This window comes from Gossypium hirsutum, chromosome A02 (genome assembly GCF_007990345.1).
Source record: "Gossypium hirsutum isolate 1008001.06 chromosome A02, Gossypium_hirsutum_v2.1, whole genome shotgun sequence".
Taxonomy (NCBI): domain Eukaryota; kingdom Viridiplantae; phylum Streptophyta; class Magnoliopsida; order Malvales; family Malvaceae; genus Gossypium; species Gossypium hirsutum.
In genome coordinates, this window is record NC_053425.1 from 3,157,826 (window position 1) to 3,173,708 (window position 15,883).

The 15,883-nt window shown below is 33.4% G+C and overlaps 1 long non-coding RNA gene across 1 annotated transcript; it reads right to left on the minus strand.

Annotated features, from left to right (window-relative positions):
• Window positions 1-13,126: 13,126 nt before the first annotated feature.
• LOC121214688 (uncharacterized) lies at window positions 13,127-14,859 on the minus strand. The gene is made up of 3 exons (XR_005910321.1): window positions 14,444-14,859; window positions 14,314-14,355; window positions 13,127-13,644 (listed from the first exon to the last, which is right to left on the minus strand). It is a non-coding gene; the product is annotated as an uncharacterized lncRNA (long non-coding RNA).
• Between the last annotated feature and the right edge of the window lie 1,024 nt (window positions 14,860-15,883).

Sequence of the window (15,883 nt, forward strand, 5' to 3'; positions counted from 1 at the left end):
AGTTGAAAGTTAACTCAAAATAATTGATTTCTAAGGTGAATATAATTTCAATATTTTGAAAATTTTCTATCTAAAACTCTTTTATTTTCTTTGTTTTTGGTTGGTTTCCTTATTAATAAATGAAGAATATATAGTGCGAGCTTGAATCTACATAGAAAATGAATAAAAGGTCAAGCGGAAAGTAAGGTAGTAAGAAATCGTTGCACCATTCACTTTAAACATATCGTAAACCACTCAACTTTTCAACTACATTTGTTCTAATTGTTTTCCTCAACCAACTATATAAAAATAGTAACATGCTTTTCCATTAATATTGAATTTGATTTTATCAAGAAATATAAAAGCAAATAAGCAAAAAGTATGTTTAGAGGATTCCATAATAGCTAAAGGATTCAACATTTAGCTTATGTTTCATTAATATTTTTTATTTAATTAATTTACTCTTCCATCCCAATAATATTTCCAAACATATTTTGTATATTTATTTTATTACATTTACATTGTTTATTTAATTAATATATTTTTTTATTTATTTGTTCAATTTTGAAAAAAATAAATTTAAATTGTGAATTTAATTTTTATTTTATTAATGGTGTTGAGGCAAGTTTTCAGAGTAGTGACTTGAGAAGTTGATCTGCCATGAATCACACTATTATTTACATCTCTTTTTCACATAATTTTAGCTTGTTTAATAGTTAAATCAAGTCATTTTAGTACATATTCATGTTGTCATACTTGAAGTCGTAATTTATGCTTTTCAGTCATTTTTATTATACTTTAGATACTTAACTAAAGTTACATGGTCTTGTAGGTCAAATTGGGAGTTAAAGATGTAAACTCAGGCTGAAACTGTTGCCCATATTGTGACATAAGACCACTAGTCTTGTAACACGGAAGACAAAAGAAATCAGGTGCGAAGTAAGGGCGACATTGCGGTGTGGAGGACAGGGATGTCGCGACGATGTGATGAATAACTTGGATAAATCAGTTGCGTTTTTGGCAGCCAATCATAGGTCATTTCCTAGTCGAACTCTAAGTACTTCAAGGATAATTTAGGAACTTTAATACTTTGAATTTAGCCTATATAAAGGACATTGTAACTAGATTAAACACACAAATTTAGGGGAGACAGATTATTATTCAGATTTTATTTTAGTCTGAGGTTTTACTTGGTTTATTTTATGTTCACTTAATCGGAGATTTCTATTCCAAAGTTGAGACAATTGTGAGTAGAGATTGTTTTGGATCCGCACTTCCATCGATATATTAATGATGATTCTCTTCTTCTTATTCCTTTATTCATATATCTTTCATTGATATTATTGATCGAATATCTGTATAATATCATAATAATTTGTGCTTTATCAATATCTTGCATGATTCAACTGATAAACTCATTAATTGGCTAAGCAAATAATAATCTAAGATTAAATATTTATTCGAGAGCACATAGTATACTAGGAAGTGACACCCTTAGTAGAAAATCTAGATAAGTGAGACTGAAATGTATCTTAGGTGGTATTCCTTAGTGAAGATGAGACCGAGAGGGTATTCATAGCTAAAGGTGGTAAGTACTCAAATTAAGGGCAATTGTTGGCTTAGTGAAAAATTAGGGCTTCAAATGATTCTAGGCTAATAACTCATATTGTTAAAACTAGGAATAGGCAAATCTGAATAACTTAACCTAGCGTTAGATTTAGTCTTAGTTAATTTAATTAGTTTTATTACCGTTATCTTAAATTAGGATTAGCACTACTGATTCATAACTATATGATATTAGTAATTATTTTTGGTAATTGACTTAATAGTGATTTTCTCCAATCTACAACCCCCTGGTACGATCCTTAGAATACTTACCAAGAGTTCTATTGTAACACATTTATATTACAATTTGACTTGTACACTTGCAGCAATTGCACTTAACTCTTATTTTTATATCTCTACACGATTTTACACTCTCGATGTTGGCACGTAGGGAGGCAGTCAAGTTGTTGGCACCGTTGCTGAGGATTACAACAGTGATAATTTTATTAAATTGATTTTTTTGTAAAATAATACTAGTCGAAAGCCAAAAAAGTTAGGTAGTGTTCTAATTTTTATTTTTGTTATTTTAGTTACCTTGTTAACTATTGAATCTAATCATGGATATGTTTGATGATGAAAATTACAGATGGTATAAAGGCAAGACATGGGATAAGTTGTACGATAACCAAGAATCAAGTTGTCTGAACGGAGTCTCAACGAACCAATAAGGTGATTATGATGGATGTGGAGAAAATGAGTATTCATATAAACCTCTTTTTGAGTCATATGACCAAGACAATGATATGCCCAAACATTTAGACAAGCCTCTTGGTGATTCATATGAGGTACCCTCACGCGAAACTACTAAGTTGTCCAACTTCGAGTTATTATTGGAATTGTCAGATATGATGGCCCAAATGAGGAAGATGCTCCAACAAATATCTGAGGCACTGTCTCCAAGGGAAGAGGTCGTGCACGATATTCCCAACTTTGATCCCTAGGACCATGATATCATTATCCACCCTAAATTAGATGATAAAAGTCAGCAAGAGTTTGGAACCGAAGATCATGGGGATGAATTGAATATGGACAAAGTAGTCTCTAATCTAATTGACGTAGCAGTAGACTTAGATTTAGTAGTAGCAACTAACACAGAGCTTAAATCGACTCTGAGTGATAGTGTAAAGGAGTTGATACACTTTCTAGCCATAGTTGGGGAGCTGCCAATCGAAGAAGTTGAAGAGTTCATTTTGCTCTCATTCGACGAAAGAGGAAAGCTTGAGTAACTGAAATTTCACGCAACATAAAGGTGAAAAAGCTCGAGGCAATAATACGCCGAAAAAAATTTGGGGTTGGCTCGGATTTGGTACCAAATGACTTTTGTAACACACTTATGACAAAATCATTGGACGACTACGTATTAAGTAGCTTTTGTAATGTATATATTAAGTGAGAGCTCAATCATGATATTTTAGTAGAATAATTTTGTGACTAAATAATGTTATAACTAATAGGAGACAAGTTGAAACTTAATTATAAATTATTTTAGCCATGATTATATATGTTCAATCAGTCCCTCTACTAGCTCGACATAACCAAAAACGGATTGTATGTAGAATCAATGAATAGAAATGAATGAAAAAAAGAAGTAAGAGAAATAGATTGCATATATCACTATCCTAAAGAGATTAAGGATATCTCATGAGGGTAACAGACTTATGACAATAGCATTGGACGAGTAAGTATTAAATAACTTTTATAATGGTATATAATATGGGAGAACTCAGCTACGATACTTTAGTTGAAAGACTTCTGTGACTAAATAATGTTATAATTAATAGGCGACGAGCCGAAACTTAATTATAAATTATTTAAGCCTTAATTATACATGTCCAATTAGTCCCTCTACTAGCTCGACATAACTAGAAATGAATTACATGTAGAACCAGTGATTAGAAATGAATGAAAATGATGAAGTAAGAAATTGATCATATGTATCACTATTTGCAATGAATGCTTTTTCTCGCTAAGTATAGAAATGACTTGAGAATTAATTTAAGGTTATTCGAATTATTATTTAATTAATTAAAATTAAATAATTGAAGTTCGAAGATGAAATTAAATTAATTAGTCAGTATGAATTTGTTGAATACGGAAATTAAATATATTTCAGGTGGGTTGAGAAAATTATTTAATTGAGAAATTAATTAATTAAATTAAATGATTAAATCGTATTTATATTGGGTAATAGAAAATAAATATTGGGTTCGATAAAATTATAAGTATTGGACAAAAATTCCAGGAAACACATATAATTTGACCCAATACATGAGAGATTCAAACTAGCCCTCATATAACATGTGAAGGGCAAAAACACTAATATAATACAAGGGCATACCACCACCACCTCTACTCTAATTAGAGTAGGTTTATATTTTCTATTAAAATAATATTATTTATTTAGGACTTATACAACCAGAACTCTTTTACTTTTCACTATAAATAAAGAGCACCCGTTAAGCAATTTACACACATGCCGTAACACCCCTTAACCCCACGCCGTCACCGGAATAGGGCTACGAGGTATTACCGGACTTAAACACTAACATTTATACAAAACCTAGTCATACACTTTACATTCCAGATCAATATTCATCAAATTTCATCATAAAGTCCCTAATATGGGCCTACGAGGCCCAATATATGTTTTAGAAGTGATTCGGGACTAAGCTAGTAACTTTAGAAATTTTTCCTTGGAGATAGGGGCACACGCCCATGTGGCCTGGGACATGACCGTGTGGCCTGGAACATGGCCGTGTGGCCAGGCCATGTGTAACAGCCCAAAATTTACCCTAGTCGGGAAGTGGTTTCGGGACCGCTAAACCGAGTCACCGAAAGGTTTGAATGTGATGTTTATTGTCTAGAATATGTAATCATGATTGTGTGAAAATTTCAAGCTTCGATTTAGTCGATTGCATGTGAATTTAGTCAATAGGACATATATGAGAAAATTTTAAAATGTGATAGGTCAATGCATGAGGACCTATTAGTGCATGGGGAAGAAAAAGGGGACTTGCATGTCAAATTCCCCCTCCCTAATATGTAGTGGCCGGCCATGCTATGGGTGGAAACATGTTGGGAACATGTTGGCCTAGTGAGGTATGTAGGATAAAATATAATAAGAAGTATGGGGAATAAAGAAATGGAAAAAAAGAAAGGATGTGTGGTAATTGTTTCTTTCCTCCCCTTTTGCCGTGAAAGTAAGAAGGAAAAACAAACAAAAAAAAAAGGTGTCCATCTTTCTTCATCTCCCCTTGGCCGAATGTTCTAAAGAAGAAAGAAAGAAAAAAATTTGTTCATCTTTTATCATCCTTGGCCGAAAATGCTAAGAAGAAGGGGGAAGGGGAAGTAAGACATTCGGCCACTCCTTCTAGTCTTGAATAAGGTATGTAATGCATGGTAGCTTTTGGAAATTGTTGAATGTATTAAGCTAGTTACTAAGTCCCTTACTTAGCCCATGTTCAAATCTTGAATATTGTTGGTAACATGAGCAATCGGTCATCTTAAGTCACTATTAAGATAAGGAAGTATGTACTAGCTTTTGAAATTTTAGTTGATATTGAGTGAGTTATCAAGTGATTTTTGTAAACCATGTTGAAATTTCGATTTTGGGGGTGAGTATGGTTTTCGGCTATAAAAGATTAATAAGGGTGATGATTGTGTTTCATGCTAAACTTAGATGAATAATGGTAGTTGCTCACATCTTGATATCTATGAGTTTCTTTCTTGGTTCTACCATAGACCCCCAAAGTATATGTTTATCGGGTGTTGTTGGAGGTTTATGATAGAAGCTAATGAGTGAGAGTTTGATAGGTACCATGAGGTTAAACTTCATGAGATTGTAAGCTTGTAAGTTGGATGATGAAATTCATGCTTTGTGAAGGTAAAAGGAGTAGAAGGAGCATTCGGCCATGAAGAAAAAAAAAAGAGAGCAAAGGGGGAAATTTATGATGAATTAAGTGTTAAATGGAATGAAAATGATGTTATATGGGGGTATGTATATTCGGCCATATGAGTGAATACATAGATGATGTTAAATTTGGTTATGTATAATGGGCCATATAGAGTACACATGGTGATATTAACCTTAATTCTTTATAATTGATCAAGTGGATGATGTTGGTTTATATGGTCGAATTTGAATTATGAATATGTACCTTGAAATAGAATGTTGCCGTATGCTTCTTTTGATATGAAACTATTAATGTTACGGGATATAAATAACTAGCAAGGTAATTAAACTAGTTGATTTATTTATTTAAGCTCAAGAACCTAAAGGAGAGGCGTCCAACAAGGGGAAATCGAAGGTCATCGAGTAGCCGACTCGGAATTATTTTACCCAACATAAAGTAAGTCATTAAGCATGTAGTTGGTAGTATTTCAATGGTCATAATGTTTATGTATTGATGCTGAATGGAATGAATAAATATATATATATATATATGCATGTACGTATGTGATGATGAAATTGTTGAATGAAAGAAAAGAGGTAAGATGTACTGAGTTGTTGATCTCGGCACTAAACGTGCGGGATAACCATTTATGACCATGAGATTGGCGCTAAGTGCGCGGGATTAAATTGTACAGCACTAAGTGTGCGATTTGACTATGTTGCACTAAGTGTGCGAAATGAATATGATGCACTAAGTGTGCGAATTGACCATGCGGCACTAAGTGTGCGAGTTTGACTATGTAGCACTAAGTGTGCGATATGATTACGTAGCACTAAGTGTGCGAGTTGATTATATAGCACTGAGTGTGCGGGCTCAATATACATTCGTGAATCATTATGGACACTATGTGTGCGACACTATTGAGTCGATCGCGGACAGCGGATCGGGTAAGTGTCTTGAGTACATGGCTAATAGGTGCTATACTTATACTTGGTGTTGAGCTCGGTAAGTTGAACCTATGTGACAACTATACTTGAAGTCACGTACATAAAATTTATCGTAGGATGGGTGAAAGGCCGTTTAGTCGTTTGATTGTAACGAAAATAAATTGATTTATGAAAATGCTTCAATGTCCTATTGATGAGTATATGGATTGTGAATGCATGAATTGATATGAAATTGAATCGATAGGTTGGAGGAACTATGGTATGGTTCGGTATGGATGGAGTAAATTGTCTCGTTCCATTTTGTTTCCTCTTGTGATAATGTTATTGATGGATGGTAGTGCATTGCTTATGACTTACTGAGTTATAAACTCACTCGGTGTTTCCTTGTCACCCATAATAGGTTGCTTGGACTCATCTATATTTTGCGGGGTCAGGCCGTCATCGAAGTCATCACATCGGATAGCAAGTTTTGGTACTTTCTTCTTAGTTGGCTTAGAAGAACATTTTGGCATGTATAAGCTATTACGTTGTGTTTGAATTTTGGCATGTAAACTTTAAGCCATGCGAAAATGGCACGAATGTTCGATTGAGTTGGATCAAGGGTAGGCATGAAATGGACCTAGTTACTTTCGTAACAGATGCTGACAGCAGCAGTGTCATGAGATTGAAAAATCACTAAAAATAGTAGGAGTGGAATTAATTGATGAATAAATTATGTAATCGAAGCTCGATGAGTCTGTTTTCTTGAGGAAGTAACGAAAAGATCATATGGGCAGTATATTAAGAGATAATCAGATTATAGTGGGACAGGGCCAGAACGGTTTCTGGATTCCCTGCTCCGACTTTGGAAATTCATAATAAATTAACCAGAGATAATTAGGGGTCGTACCATATATGTACAGATTCCTCTCTGAGTCTAGTTTTCATAGAAACAAACGGCATCAGTATTGAAGCCCCGTGTAGGGAGATATTCAAGTCGTATTGGGCAAAGGTCAGTGTAGTCGATCCCTGCAACTTGGGAGACTTTGACTAATAAACTGTACTAATTGGCCCGACCAAAAATTCTAGAAAAAAATACATAGATGGGCACATGAGTCTAGTTTCGGGGAAAAATTACAAAACTGATTTTCGAGTTACGAAACTCAATATATGATTTTTAAAACGACTAGTACACAGATTGGGCAGTGTCTGGAAAATAAATTTTGTAAGGGGTTAAAGTCAGTTAACACCTCGTGTTCGACTCCGGTGTCGGTTTCGGGTTCGGGGTGTTACACCATGGGCAGATTCCGACTTTTTCCCACGGCCTGGACACACGCCCATGTGACTTGGCCATGTGAAAACATGATTTTTGACCATTTTTAAGCTATTTTCACATGCCAAACATATCTATTTCATGCCCAAACATTTACTAATAGTTCTTAAATCAAATATCATTCATTATGCCATTCAAACTTAGCAAATATTCATTCATTCATTCAATACCTCTTAAGAATTTTATACCACAATTCATATCAAAATTATACAACATTATCATACTAGTCAAACTCATATAAGTTTAACTTTCAAAATATGCGTATTTCATACCATGCTTCAACAACTTTCATGTTTATAAACTACCATATACAAAATAACACCTTAACAACCTAGGTACATGCCATACTACCAAAAGAAAAGTATTCACCACTTTGAGTCCGGGATTGGCTTGGATGCTAAGTCCTTAACTTTCTTTCGTACCTAGATCTGCGCACGGAAACATACCATACGCTGAGTATACACTCAGTGGTATTTCTATAAACTAATACTTAATACAATAATAAGCTATGTATATACATTGTAACATAACTTTTTATTTCATAATCTTATTAGCTTCATCACTTACCTTTAACTTATAACTCTTAAATGTATTTAAGCAATTCTTTTTATACTTTTCATATCATTCAATATCTTTCAATACTTGTATAACAGTCACAATCACATAATCAATAGCAGTCAGTCTTTGTCTTTAGTGCTTTCAATTACCCCTATTAACATAACTCGGACCTGGTGGATACACGGATCCAACCCACACACCGGGGATAATGTACAGTGTTTTATTGGCCGAAACCGGAATACACTGTAGGGTAACAGTCACAATAGCAGTAACAGTCATAGTTAGGTACAAAGTACCTCTTCGGAACGAATCCGGAACAGTCACAATAGTCGACACAAATAGTGTCTCATTGACACACAGTCGGAATATCCCTGAATACTTCCAATCCTATGGCATGCCAATTATATCCGACTAGTCCGACACTTGTTAATAGGGTGTACAAATCGTTACATTTCAATACAAAAGCAGTAATAATTTCTATCATACCATGCATTATACATTCTAACTACTAATAATAACAATTACATTTTATTAAATCATTAAGTATAGTTTATAGAAATACAAACCGAATTTCTCGAGTTTACTCGATATCCTCGTTCACTTTCTCCTTTCCATTTTTCGATGATGTTTCCGGTGCTATGTTAGTTGCATAAAATTTAACATTTAAAATTATCAATATATATTATTTAATACCACACTCTTGTATTTTCATGTATCTTTTACTTAAATTCCAATTTAGTCCTTCCACCATAACCATTCTTTTTCTTTAAAACAAATCCTATATTATCATCCAATTATCATTTTAAACTATTCCAACTCTTAAATTTATAGCATAAAACACTAATTATAACATCTTCTCAATTCAATCCCTATTATTGCAAGACCTATATTTTCTTTCACAATTTAATCCTTCTCCCACTTCTAACTTGAATTTCCATCAAATTAACACTTAATTCTTCCATTTTTTAACTTAATCAACATTTAAAAATTCAATAACTTTCTAAATTTCAACATAACTCAAGTAGTATTCTTTCCTAGGATTCCATAGACATCAAAATTGCAAGAAAATGGATCAAATTGACTTACCAATTAAGCTTGAAACCTCAAAGCCCTAATTTTTCCTTTTCTTTTTCTTTCTTTCTTTCCCTGCTCTGTTTCGTCCCTTTCTCCTTTCTTTTTCTTTATGTTTTATTCATTTTTATTTTCTTTATTCTATTATTATTATAACATATATATTATTACATTATTAAATTATTATAATTATTATTTCTTATTAAATAAGTAAATACCTATTTATACATAGTACCAATTAAAATAATACAAATGTATTCATACATACCACACACTTGTCTCCTAAGGCTTATTTTCTAATTTAGTCCCTTGAATTTTCTATAGTTTATAATTAAACTTTTCCACTATATTCAGTCTAGTCCTTTCACTAAATTAGCCTTGATTAAGCTAAATTTACTTAATTAAAATCTAATTAACCTCTTACTTAACTTCGTAAATATTTCTAATAAATATTTACGAATCTAATTTTCAAAATCGAAGACCCAAAAACTCAATTTTTTGATGACCCAAAAATTTGGGTCATTACACCACACGTTGTTATTCTGCGAGATAGTAATAGTAATTTATTTAGCATAAATGAGATGTTGATTTTTGAATAGCTAGTTGATTGGTTGAATGGTTTATAATTGAATAAGTTGAAATGGTATGTTTTGTGCAAAATTGAAGTTATATTGAATTAATTGAATGAAAATGGTTAAATGGTTTATTTTGACATGTTTTGGTATGGTTTAATTCAAGTAAAAATGGTGAATTGTTGAGCAGGATGTCTAGGTTTGATGAGATTTTTGAAATAGGTACCAAATGACTTAAATTTTGCCAAAAACAGAGTCCTCGTCCCGATAAGTTATCTTCCTCGTCGCAATGTCAACCGAAAAAGAGTCATGTTGCAACATCGAGTGGTCTAAGGTTAAGACGTGACATATTATTTTGACGACGTCAAAACATAGAGGAAGTGGTGTCATGATGTCGGCCCTAAAGTTTTAAAACTTTGCAATTTGATCCTATTTCATGCCCAGGTCAACAAAAAAGCTTTCGTAAGCTCAATTAAGGCTCAGATTTGATTGTGTATCATAATGTAAATGTGTTTATATATAACTGCATGTTTGAATGATATTTATTGTATAATTGACGGTAGTTGCTCCGGCAATGAATGTGGCATCCTGTAGCTTAGACTCAGCGCTCAGGTCAGGCGAGGTGTGTTACAACTATTATTGTTAAAGATTGACTTTCTTTGGTTGGTATTCTAAGTAGGGGATGTGCCTCAAAAATTTGGCATTTACAAAAAAAATAGCTTCATCTTGCTAATTTTGAAATAGAAAGGGTAGAGGAGACAAAGGGCATTTACCTACCCTTAATTAGTTCCCTTATTGTCTCATTATTTTGTTGAAGTTAGTCTTAGTAATATTGGTATTGTTACTCACGTCTTAAATTTTGCTAGAGCACTTGACCACTTAGGGCCCTCATTTGCTTCTATAATTCCAAAACTTGTTGCAAATAGAGGTTAAGGTTGGAGTGAGAATTTTGAGTGGCTTATTCAATAGATGTGGGTACTAGACCGATATTTGGTGGGAAAAAAGTCAATGTTAGCGGTATGTCGAGGTTGTTGGTAATACCAGCTTCCATAAACATCAATATATAGATGGTAAGCTCTTTATAAGTTACTAGTTTGGTCAACATGCTAGGTAGAAGGATATGCAATAATATTTGAATCTTCGAGGACGTTTTAATCAAGAAAAGTCATGTCAATCCATACTCATTGCACCAAATTGTTAAGAGAATATAAGGTAGAAGGAAGAAGTGGCGATTCAAATAGTGGAGAGTGTATTGAGAGCCACAAGATAAAGGTTATAGTTTTGGTTTGGTCAGGCTTAGTGAAGGATAAAGGACAAATGGAGAAGCATAAGGCCCCTTCTAGGGACTAAAGACAAATATTTATACGTAAGGTCAAACATGTCTTAGACTTGGGTCTTGCCACTTAAGAACCATAGTACCTTTTTAAATAGGTGGCGATGGGACTAGACAATGTCGCACATGTGAGTTATGCAAGGGAAGATCCAACACCTATCATTGATGAGGTAGATCAAATAATGCTTCACATGTTATGCATACATATGTCCATGAGACTCGACCTTGGCAAAATGTTGCTTTTAGTGAGGACGTGATCAATGAAGTCTTGACATAGCGAAGTAAAGGTAACAACACCTAAATAGGCGAGGTACTTATCATCTCAATCCATCATCACCTTCACCTTCATCATTACCAACCTTTCAATACTTCCACATTTATCATCCTTAAAACCTCAAATCCCTACACCTCAACCTTTCCAACCATACACCACAATCATCGCAGCCACCACTATGCCCAACATCAACTTCAACACTACCTCAATCCACCACTTACAACACTACTAATCTCCACCATCTCCAAGCTCATCCGAAGACAAAACCCTTCAACTTTGACCCCCTCTCCATTACCCAAATCCTCAACTATTCAACTCAGCAATTACTCACAATTAGACCCGCAAATCCCTTATTTGTAGCATTCATTTTCGTCTCCATTACAAAAACAACCATCCCCACTCAAGCACCATCACCTTCCATCAACCTCCATAACACCGCTCAACCCCAAGTCCCTAAACCACCTAGACCTACAATAAAAACTAGACTTGTAACACCCCAAACTCGGCCTAAATGTTGTGGTCGGATCTTGAAAGTTATATTATTATATCAAAACTTGGATTGTTTTTTTTTCAAAACATATTTATTTTGAAGTAAAAAAATTTATAAAAAATTACTTTAATCCTTTGATAAGAAAATTTGACAGTCGAAAGGTGTGAAAGAGGGTTTTGAAATGTCATCTTATAAAACACAATTTAATTAAAATTTCGTGGAATTGACTTTATTTACTTACTTTGTAAAAACGTATATTCCCGATTAAAATTTTGTAGCGGAAAAATTCTTAGACTTGTTTAACTTTGAAAATCGAGAGCTTAATTTTTAATTGTCAGAAATCATGCTGAATTTTAAATAAATAAATACTTTGTAAATCCCAAAACCACAAATATAGTCCGCAAAACATTCTAACAGTCCAAAATTTCATAAATTTTAAAATAAGAATACAAACTAAGTTTTATACAAAATAACCAATCCGAGCCCCTAAACGCCGTCAGATCTTAAGTCTGAGGATTACTTGAAATTATTAAGCAAATGGGGTGAGCTATAAAGCTCAATGTGTGCCTTGGCCCACAGTCAGAAACAAATAAACATAATCAAATTACTTAACCATGCACATATGCACATATCAAAACAAACAAAACAAAAATTATAACATGCTTAGCATAGCAATGTCATATAGAAAATTCTACCCCTATCCACTACACAACTCAGTCAAACCAATCACACCAAATAGGGCTACAAGAACTCATCCATCCATCGCACCATAATGTGATCGTATGCCACTCAAATAATATGTAGCTATGCTGCCAAAATATATAGTGCAGGTATACCGCCAGAATTATAGTGCAGATAAACTACCAGAATTAGACTTCCTTCATCACATAATCATATCCCACCCCAATACATATGCAAAATCATACTAAGTGTTCATGCCACATGTACTCATACATAATAGTTAATAGAACATAAGCATAATATTTTAGCTTTCCCTGAGTCTTACTGATCGAAGACATACTTATAACAATATACGAACACACATGGTCAAACATACTCACAGGATACTCATAAATCAGATTCCAAAATTTCCCACATTTGGCCCAAGCAAGGCCCAACAAACTACTTGAAACAAGCCCACATGCTCTTGTGGCCCACACACACTACCGGACTAGACTTGTAGCCCACACAACCTAGCACACGACCAAACATACGACCATGTGACTCACACAGCTGTGTGACAATGACAATTTCAGTTTTTCACTATTTTATGAAATTTGAGTTAACACCACACACATATATCATGTAGGGTTAGGCCACACACCTAATGATTCTGAATAATGACACCATGGCACACTAAAAACGACATTCAAAACAAGCTGATTAGCAACGAAATTTCAAATCCACATCATTAATTCAACCACAAGAGTTAGACATTTGGTCTTAATAAGAAGAATCATCCCGTAACAAAGGCAATTGGTCATTTACCTCGAAGAAAAAACGAACAACTAGCACCTAATTCACCGGAGGGTTACTCATTCCACAATCGTCACCTAAAAGATCCGCAGAAACAATTGAAATGAAGGCATTGAATAACCAAAATCACCTACCTTGCACATAAAAAGAGATAAAAAAAATATTATTACAAAGGAACGATATTTGATACTTACACAAAGGTAGAAATACGAACTACACACTCGAAAGCATGGCACAGAAGACTACAACACTATAGAATCGGTGACACAACTGAGGTATGGCAAAAACAAACAACGGCCAAAGGAATCAAAAATAGTGAAATTGAAAAAATAGGAAAAGACAAAAAAAAAATGTTGGAGAGTGGAAACAACAAATAAAAATGGAAAAAAGAAAATGTGAAGAATGACAATTGTGGGGAGTTCGACAGTAAACTTGGGGAGTAATTTTAGGGTTATTTTCCTTTTGTTTTTAAAAAGAACAAAATATTAACTTACTCATTCCTAACAAATCTGGTAAGTTATTATCCTATTCAGCCACTAAAAATTTGAATTTAATCAACAATGGAAAATGCTTAACCATCAAACTAATAAACTCATTCTTACAACCATTCATGAAAAATTAAAGATAACCTTAACATTGACAAGTAGGTGATGAAATAAAAGTACCAAAATTTAAAAACAGGGGTTCAAATACAGAACTTCGGTCATATAAACATTACAATTAACCACTAAATAAGATCAACTTACTTAACACAAATATAAATCCAGAAATTAAAGAATTTTGGGGGGTTACAAAGCCTATACCATTGCAACCCGTATAACCCACAAAATCCCTGGAACCTAAACCTGCAACAGAGGAAGAGAGGAATAAAAAGAAAACCAAAGTTAGTATCTAAGGAAGAAAAATGAAAAGGGGAGAAAAAGAAACCACTACTTTCGACCAATGCTTCATTGGAGTCAATCGTGGTCTTCATTCAAGTCCTGACGGTCCAAAGAGGACAATAGATGATGAGGGAAGCATATTAGAAACCAAGATGATCAAGTGGTCACCAAAGCTAAATCAGAGTCATCTTGTTCGAAATATTAGTCTCAAGTTTCGTCATCTTGTTCGAAAGAATGAGGAGGAGGAGGAGGAGTGGATCATTTTGGTGTCTCATTTAGCATATTAGCCAAAGGAGGTTTTCTAATTTACTTCTGAGCTAAATGCACTATTTTGAAGCTTTGGGCGAAGCTTCCCAAGTCAGTCTGAGCCGACTGGATTTAGGTGAACCAAATTCAATTTGAATTCGACAATAGTGAATCGATCCGATAAAGGAAGCAGTTCGTCCCACCACCACCAGCAACCCAACTTATTCATTTTTTGGCACTTTGGCTTTATCTAGATTGAATCTTTGCCTACAGATCCCTGGGGTATATATATTTATCCATTTCAAATAATATTATATATTTACTCGAGCTTATTAGTTTATATATTTGTGTATTTATTGTTTGAGAAAATATTTGATACAATGTTAGTGAAATTTAAAAGTTCCAAAGGTAGGGTTGAGACGACGAAAAATGTATATAAGGTGTAATAAAAAATTAAAAAATAAATAGAACACATGACAAATTTATAACTTTAATTGTAGAATTAAAAAAAATACATTACTAATGTACCAAATATTCACTTTATTATTTTAATATATCATGTGAGTTGTTTGTTTTAAAAATAATAATCATTTGTAGTCGTATAATTAAAATCTTAATTTGAGACTAAAATAATTGGTTATTTGTTCAAGGATGAGATGAATAAGATTCTTCAGTGTGGGGAGTAATTTATAAAACCATTAAACTCGGATGAATTCTTAGGATTTGATGTATGTTTTGATTATAAGTAGATTGAAATTTTATTTAGAAAATTGCTTCAGTAAAAATAGGTGGTAAAATAATGGCAATAATAATTAATTAAAATTGGAAAATGTGATTGTTTGAGTAGAAATGATTAAGTGAAATCTGAATCATCTACCGGACTATCAATATTTCAATCTTAATAGAAAATTATTTTCAAAATGGGTCGATTTACACTAATAAAAGTTTCATGTTTCGGTGATGGGAATAGTTGCTTAGGATAGTTTCTTAATTTGAAATTTTCTACCTTATTTGTTACATCTCAGAAATCGGATTAGCAAAAATTTAGTTAGTAAGTCGAGAGTGGTCACGTCTTGTTTTTGAAATAAATGTTGTAGAAATCATGTTAAGTAATTTAATTTGGTTTAGTGATTAAGTGTTTTAGTTATGTGTTTGAGGGCTTGTGTTCAAATTTTTTTCCTTTAAAATTTTTCTATTAATTTTTGAATCTATATTTGACTTGGCTTGTAAGGGTTCTCTTTTATTC